The sequence below is a fragment of the Nematolebias whitei genome, chromosome 10 (genome assembly GCF_014905685.2).
Source record: "Nematolebias whitei isolate Nwh7 chromosome 10, NemWhi1, whole genome shotgun sequence".
Lineage (NCBI taxonomy): Eukaryota > Metazoa > Chordata > Actinopteri > Cyprinodontiformes > Rivulidae > Nematolebias > Nematolebias whitei.
In genome coordinates, this window is record NC_056507.1 from 42,161,290 (window position 1) to 42,168,681 (window position 7,392).

Genomic DNA, 7,392 nt, shown 5'->3' on the forward strand with positions numbered 1-7,392 from the left:
TTCAAAAGGAATATTTCCAGACAATATGAAAGTAGCAAAGGTAGTTCCTCTCTTTAAAAATGGTGATAAATGTGTGTTCAATAATTATAGACCAATATCCTTATTACCACAATTCTCAAAAATTCTAGAAAAACTGTTTGTGACCAGATTAGATAAATTTATTACTAAACAAAACATTCTAAGTTCAGTCAGTGGGTTTAGAGCAAAAACTCTACATCAATGGCTCTCATGGAAATAATAGAACAAATAACTACTGCTGTCGATCAAAAACAGTATTGTGTTAGTATTTTTGTTGATTTAAAAAAAGCATTCGATACTATTGACCACACTATTCTCCTTGAAAATTAAATAAATATGGTATAAGAGGACCAGCATTACACTGGGTATCTAGCTATTTAAAAGATAGGAAACGGTTTGTACAAATAAATGGTGTAAGATCTGACTTGTGCAATATCACTTGTGGAGTTCCTCAAGGCTCTGTACTTGGACCAAAGTTATTTATTTTATATGTGAATGACTTAGTGAATGTATCAGGACTCCTCAAATGTGTCCTTTTTGCAGATGACACCACATTTTTCTGTTTGGGTAAAGATGTAAAACAGATGTTGGAACTGATGAAGACAGAATTTGATAAAATACAAACTTGGTTTAAACTTAATAAATTATCATTAAATTTAGATAAAACTAAATACATGATATTTAGTAACAAAAAGAGAACTGTTGATGATCCATTTAAAATTGAGGGTGTTGAGATTTGTAGAGTTAATGAGATGAAATTTTTGGGTGTGATCATTGATGAACAGCTAACATGGAAAAATCACATAAATTCTGTAAGAACAAAAATATCTAAATCTATTGCAGTACTATACAAAGTCAGGGAATTATTAAATGATAAAGCTCTGTACATGTTGTATAACACAATCATTGTTCCACATTTAATCTATTGCATTGATGTTTGGGGGAAAGCGTGTAAAACATTTACAAAACCTATTTTTATTTTACAGAAAAGAGCTGTAAGAATTATCACCAGAAAGCATTACAGTCACCCATCAAGCACATTATTTTATCAACTGAAGTTATTGAAGTTCCATGATTTAGTAGATTATAGTATTTTATCAGTTATGTATAGAGCTCAAAATAACACATTACCGTTAAATATCCAAAGAAATTTTGTTAAAAGACAAAGTTGTTACAATCTTAAGGGGATAGAGATATTTGTCAAACCAAAATTCAGAACTAGTCTGAAGGGAAGGTCTACCTCAATCCAAGGAGTTGGATTGTGGAATGGTCTTGAGAGTGATGTAAAAAATGTCAAGTCAATGTGTACATTTAAGAAAAAGATCAAATCTAGATTGTTAAAAAAGTATATATGAAGTAGCTTAGTGTGTGTTTTGTATTAGAATTAGAAAAATTAGAAAGTTATTCATTTTGTTCTGTTACTTGAAAATTATTATGTCTGAAATAATTTTTTGAAAAAAGGGGCAGATATAATAAGATTCTTTTTTCTTTCTGCTGCCTTTCATTTTAAATTTTTTTGTATCTTTTTATATATTGTTATGGAATTGTTTTGTACTTTTTTTAAATGAATAAACTTCATACCATACCATTATGTCCTTTACAAACATCATATCCATGTCCACCCAGTCTTTTGATCTCTTATCTGTAAGATTTTTTACTACATTCATTATTTCTTCTTTGTCAGTTCCATTAAGAAAAATACTGTTGTCACAACTTATAACTGAATGGTTCACATTATTGTTTACTTTTGGTATTTTAGCTGCAAGGCTTGATCCAACGTTCACAAAATGATGATTAAATCCATTTACAATTTCATTTTCATCCTTCAAAAAATATTGTGAAAAACCTGTTTTTGCTTTATGACTTTTCAGAACATTATTTATTACTCACCATGTTGCTTTCATATCACCATTACTTTTATTTAATAAATCACAATAATATTCCTTCTTGTGTTTCCTTATAATCGCTACTAATTTATTTTTGTACTTCTTATATTTCTCTTCAGCCTCTTGTGTTCTCAATTTCAAGAAACATGTATACAAATAATTATTTTTTTACAAGAATTTTTCAACCCTTTCGTCATCCATGGTTGGTCAACAACATTTCTCTTTGTATAATTATTTTGCACACAATTATTTTCATACAGAGCTCCTAAAATATTCATAAACTCATCATATGATCTGTTCACATCATCAACATACACGTCTTTCCAGCTTTGTTTATGTAAATCATCTTTTAATTTGTCCATTACTTTTTTTTATGTGTTTATTGTTTTTTTCTTAATTGTGATTTATTTTGTAATGCTTTGATCATTTTTATAAATCATGAAAACTGGTAAATGATCACTCAAATCACTCATTAAAATACCTCCCATCACATTCCCATTTGTTACATTTGTGAAAATATTATCGATTATTGTAGCACTATGAGTTGTAATTCTTGTTGGTTTTGATATTAACGGATAAAGATTTAAACTATACCATGAATTTGTAAATGTACTGATGTTATTTGAATCTGTTTTATTTCCCAGGTCAATATTAAAGTCTTCACACACAAAAAAAATGCTTTTATTAAAACCCTTGTCTAATAGTTGTACGATTTTATCGGTGAATATCTATATTTGATCCTGGAGATCGATATACACAACTTATTAATATGTTTTTATCATTCTTGTTTATTATTTCTATTGTTATTATTTCCATGATATTATCAACAATTATTGACATTTCATTAATTAATTTACATTTTATTTCATTTTTAACAAATAGAGGCACTCCACCACCTCTTTTGTTGCTTCTGTTCACATGATATAATTCATACCCTTCTATGTGAACATTAGTTGTGTTTTCATCGTTGAGCCATGTCTCTGACAGTGCTATTATTGAAAAGGTTCTGTTTAGCTGTTTTAAATAATCTGTTATTTTGGATATATTTGCATTTAAACTTCTACTATTAAAGTGAATAATAGAGAGACCGCCATTTGTTATATTGATGTCATTAAACTGTTCTTCATTGTAATATTCACAGTCTTTTATTGCAGGGGAAAAATTTGTATCAATCACATCTTCAACATTGTATATTTTAAACTCTAAGTCTTCGTATGTTGCCATGTTTTAATGTATTTGTTTATTTTATATTTTGTTAATTTCTTGTTTGTGAAGTTATGTCAATGGTTTATCATCTGTCCTCTCCTGAGCTCATTTTAGTTTTTCCAGATCCTTCAGGTCTTTTATTATTTTAGCCTGAGTTCCTTCCTGTATTTTGATCCAGATGTTTCCATTTCTTGTCCAAGTTGATGCTATTTATTTTCTGTTTTTTCAACCACCTTACTTCACGTGCAATATTTCCATTTTTTTTAGTATGGTACATATAAAGGACAGCAGTGGCGCTACACTCGACTCCCACAAGGGTTTACTCTGTCTCCAAGTATCTTTAATCATGTGTTAAAAGATGTACTGCAGTCTTGCCTTCTCCCCAGAGACAGCAGACTGATCCAATACAACAGAGTTTTGAACACAGACCCAAAACAAAAAGAGAGTTCCTGTGAAAAGAGGTATAGTTTCCATCTCCTACCTACAGATGAGGAATTAAGAAGAAAATGGCTGAAAAATGTGATTTTGAGACCACCCAAAACTCTGTGTGCTTATTTCATTTTGTTGACAAACGGCCGACGGAGGAAAACCTGCATCCTACTTTGTGGCTGGACTACAATAAACCACCGGAGAAGAGACACCCAACACTAACTCACCCAAAACCCTCATGAGTCAAAGACATGCTCTCATTCCTGGGACTAACAGGATACATCAGAGGCTATACTCCAGCCTACTCTGATCTGTCACAACCCCTGAGGGACCTGATCAAAGAAAAGGGCATGAGAAACTTGAACAGCATTCTAATTTGGACACAAGAAGCTGAAGAAACCTTCAAAAAACTCAAATAGCACATGTCATCTGCAGCTAAACTAGCATTACCCTTCTTTCTAGATGTTTCTGTAACAAAACTAGCCATAAATGGCATTTTGTTCCAGAAAAAAAGGGGGTGAGAGAAAGGTACTGCAGTATCTATCAACAATGATGGACAATATGGAAAAACGGCACCCCCCATGCACACAACACGCAGCAGGGATTGCAAAATTAATTCAGAAAACAGCACATATTGTCATGGGACACGCCTTACAGGTACTGACCACACACAGTGTAGCGGCATATGTAAATTCTCAATGCTTTACTATGACCGCTTTAATATAACACAGGTTATCTAAAGTACTACAAGCCCCCAACATCACTTTCACACATGAAGGAATAAACACGGCGGACTACATCTCTGAAGGAGAACCGCAACAGTGTGAAAAGCTTGTGACCACACTAGAAAAAGTAAGACCGGACCTGCAAGCTGACTAACTAATTTTTCTCTAAAATTTAAGCTTCGTCCATTTGATTTAAATGCCTGTATATAAATTGTTGTTTGTTTGTCAATGACATGCGAAGGATCCATCGTGGCTGAAGGTTTAAAGGTAAAAATTGTAACGTCATTTTTGCTGACGTTAAAATCTTTACAAGAAGCGTGCTCAGTCCGAAAGATGTTCCGGGTGTAATTGCCCGTCACTGTTTACTAGAAACACGTTAAAACTTGGACGTCTGGAAAACGTCAAGAGGTTTGGTCATGTGACAGTTCGAAGAAAACTCTACTGGGTTTTTGGGTGCCTGTGGGGAGTTTTATGCTAACTCCTCGAAAGAAGTTGATGACCTCAGGTTTCAGTTTATTATAGCCTCCTTAGGTCTGTAGTTGAAAACAGACTGGTCAGCAATACATCCCCGAGCAACATTTTTATTTTTTATTTTTTGCTCGAGGCTGTGCTTCTGATACGGCAGAATCCTTAAAATAAACACCTGTATTTGGATGATTCCTAGACAGAATCTAGAAGAACAATACCTGCAGATGACCATATGGAGCTGTTATGGTTAAAGACAGGGATTGATAGCTTTTTAGAATAAGGCAATGATGGAAATGTGTTTTTACAAGTTGAGGGACTAACAAGAACCAGCACAGAAGATCAGCATCATCAGGCCAGGATTCTGTGGTCTACACTCATCTCCAGGCCAGCGGTCACTCTTTCAGGGATGAAGATGTTCACATCCTGGACATAGAGGAACGATGGTTTGAGAGAGGAGTAAAGGAGGCCATCTTTGTGAAAAGAAATCGTCCATCATTAAACAGGGGTGGAGGCCTCCAGGTTCAACTGTCCCCCTCTTACACTGCTGTTATTGCTAGTATCACTCAACCCCCTGTGAATAGTAAACAGCCATCAGTGTGCTAAGATCCATTGTTAGGCTGATGGTCCTTCTTGAGCATGTGAGCAGCTGGTTTTGGTTGTCAGCAGCAAACTGGTTGATCCACTCTGAGAAGGTGTTGTTTAAGAGACTGAGCTGAATACAGCACCTCAGACTGAGGAAGTCTCTCGGATGAGAGATGAAATGTTTCTATATTTTTTTTTGCTTTGTTTTGTTTTTTGTTTTTTTTGAATGTCCAGATGACCAGATTGAACTTTTTTGGATTTTTCTACCTGGATTATTAAGCATGCATCAGGATATAAAGTGACCTTGTGCTAGATGGCTGCTAAAGTTATCAGCAATCTCCTCCTCTAGTGCTTGCCCTCTCCCTTGTTTACAGTCGTGTCAATTGGTTTAAAACAATAAAGTCCATTCTCAATGATCCACGTATACAATCCAACATTTTTCAGTCAGGCCATCTGGACAGTTTCATTTTGTGCTGAAACGTTTTGCCTCCAATCCGGAAGGCTTCATCAGTCAAGGAAACACACAACACAAAACTGATTATTACCCCAACAGCTTACACCAAAGTGGAACAACCCAGTTTTGTTTGTGCTAAGATGGTCTCTTTGTCACGCCCCCTCCTCCATTGCCAGCCCTGTCCCTTGTTGACTGTCATGTCAATTGGTTGAAAACAAGAAAGTCCATGCTAAATAATCCAGGTATACAATCCAAATTTTTTCAGTCAGGTCATCTGGACAGATTCTTTTTTGTGCTGAAATGTCTTGCTCTCCATCCATAATGCTTCATTAGTCATGGAAACACTTAACACAAAACTAATTTTCCCGCCCAAGAGCTTACTCCAAAGTGGAACAAACCAGTTATGTTGGTGCTAAGACGGTCTCTTTGTCACACCCCCTCCTCCATTGCCGGCCCTGGCCCTTGCTTCCAGTCGTGTCAATTGGTTGAAAACAAGAAAGTCCATGCTCAATAATCCAAGTATACAATCCAACATTTTTCAGTAAGGTCATCTGGACAGTTTCTTTTATGTACTGAAATGTTTCATATTCGATCCGGAAGGCTTCATCTGTCAAGGAAAACTTCAACACTAAACTGATATTTCCCCCAACAGCTTACTACAAAGTGGAAAAAAAAACAGTTCTGTTGGTGCTTAGATGGTCTCTTTGTCAGATTCTTTTTTGTGCTGAAACGTTTTGCTTTCCATTCGTAATGCTTCATTAGTCATGGAAACACTTAACACAAAACTGATTTTCCCGCCCAAGAGCTTACTCGAAAGTGGAACAAACCAGTTATGTTGGTGCTAAGACGGTCTCTTTGTCACGCCCCCTCCTCCATTGCCGGCCCTGGCGCTTGCTTACAGTCATGTCAATTGGTTGAAAACAAGAAAGTCCATGCTCAATAATCCAAGTATCCAATCCAACATTTTTCACTAAGGTCATCTGGACAGTTTCTTTTATGTTCTGAAATGTTTCATATTCGATCCGGAAGGCTTCATCTGTCAAGGAAAACTTAAACACTAAACTGATTTTCCCGAACAAGAGCTTACTCTAAAGTGGAACAAACCAGTTATGTTGGTGCTAAGACGGTCTCTTTGTCACGCCCCCTCCTCCATTGCCGGCCCCGGCCCTTGCTTTTAGTCGTGTCAATTGGTTGAAATCAAGAAAGTCAATGCTCAATAATCCAGGTATACCATCCAACATTTTTCAGTAAGGTCATCTGGACAGTTTCTTTTATGTACGGAAACGTTTCGCTTTGGATCCAGAAGGCTTCATGAGTCAAGGAAACAAACAACACAAAACTGATTCTTCCCCGGACAGCTTCCTCAAAAGTGGAACAAAACAGTTATGTTGGTGCAAAGATGGTCTCTTTGTCACGCCTCCTCCTCCATTGCTGGCCCTCTCCCTTGTTGACAGTCGTGTCAATTGGTTGAAAACAACAAAGTTCATGCTCAGTAATCCAGATATACAATCCAATATTTTTCAGTAATGTCATCTGGACAGTTTCTTTTTTTTTCTGAAACGTTTTGCCTCCGATACAGAAGGCTTAATCAGTCAAGGAAACACACAACACAAAACTGATTCTT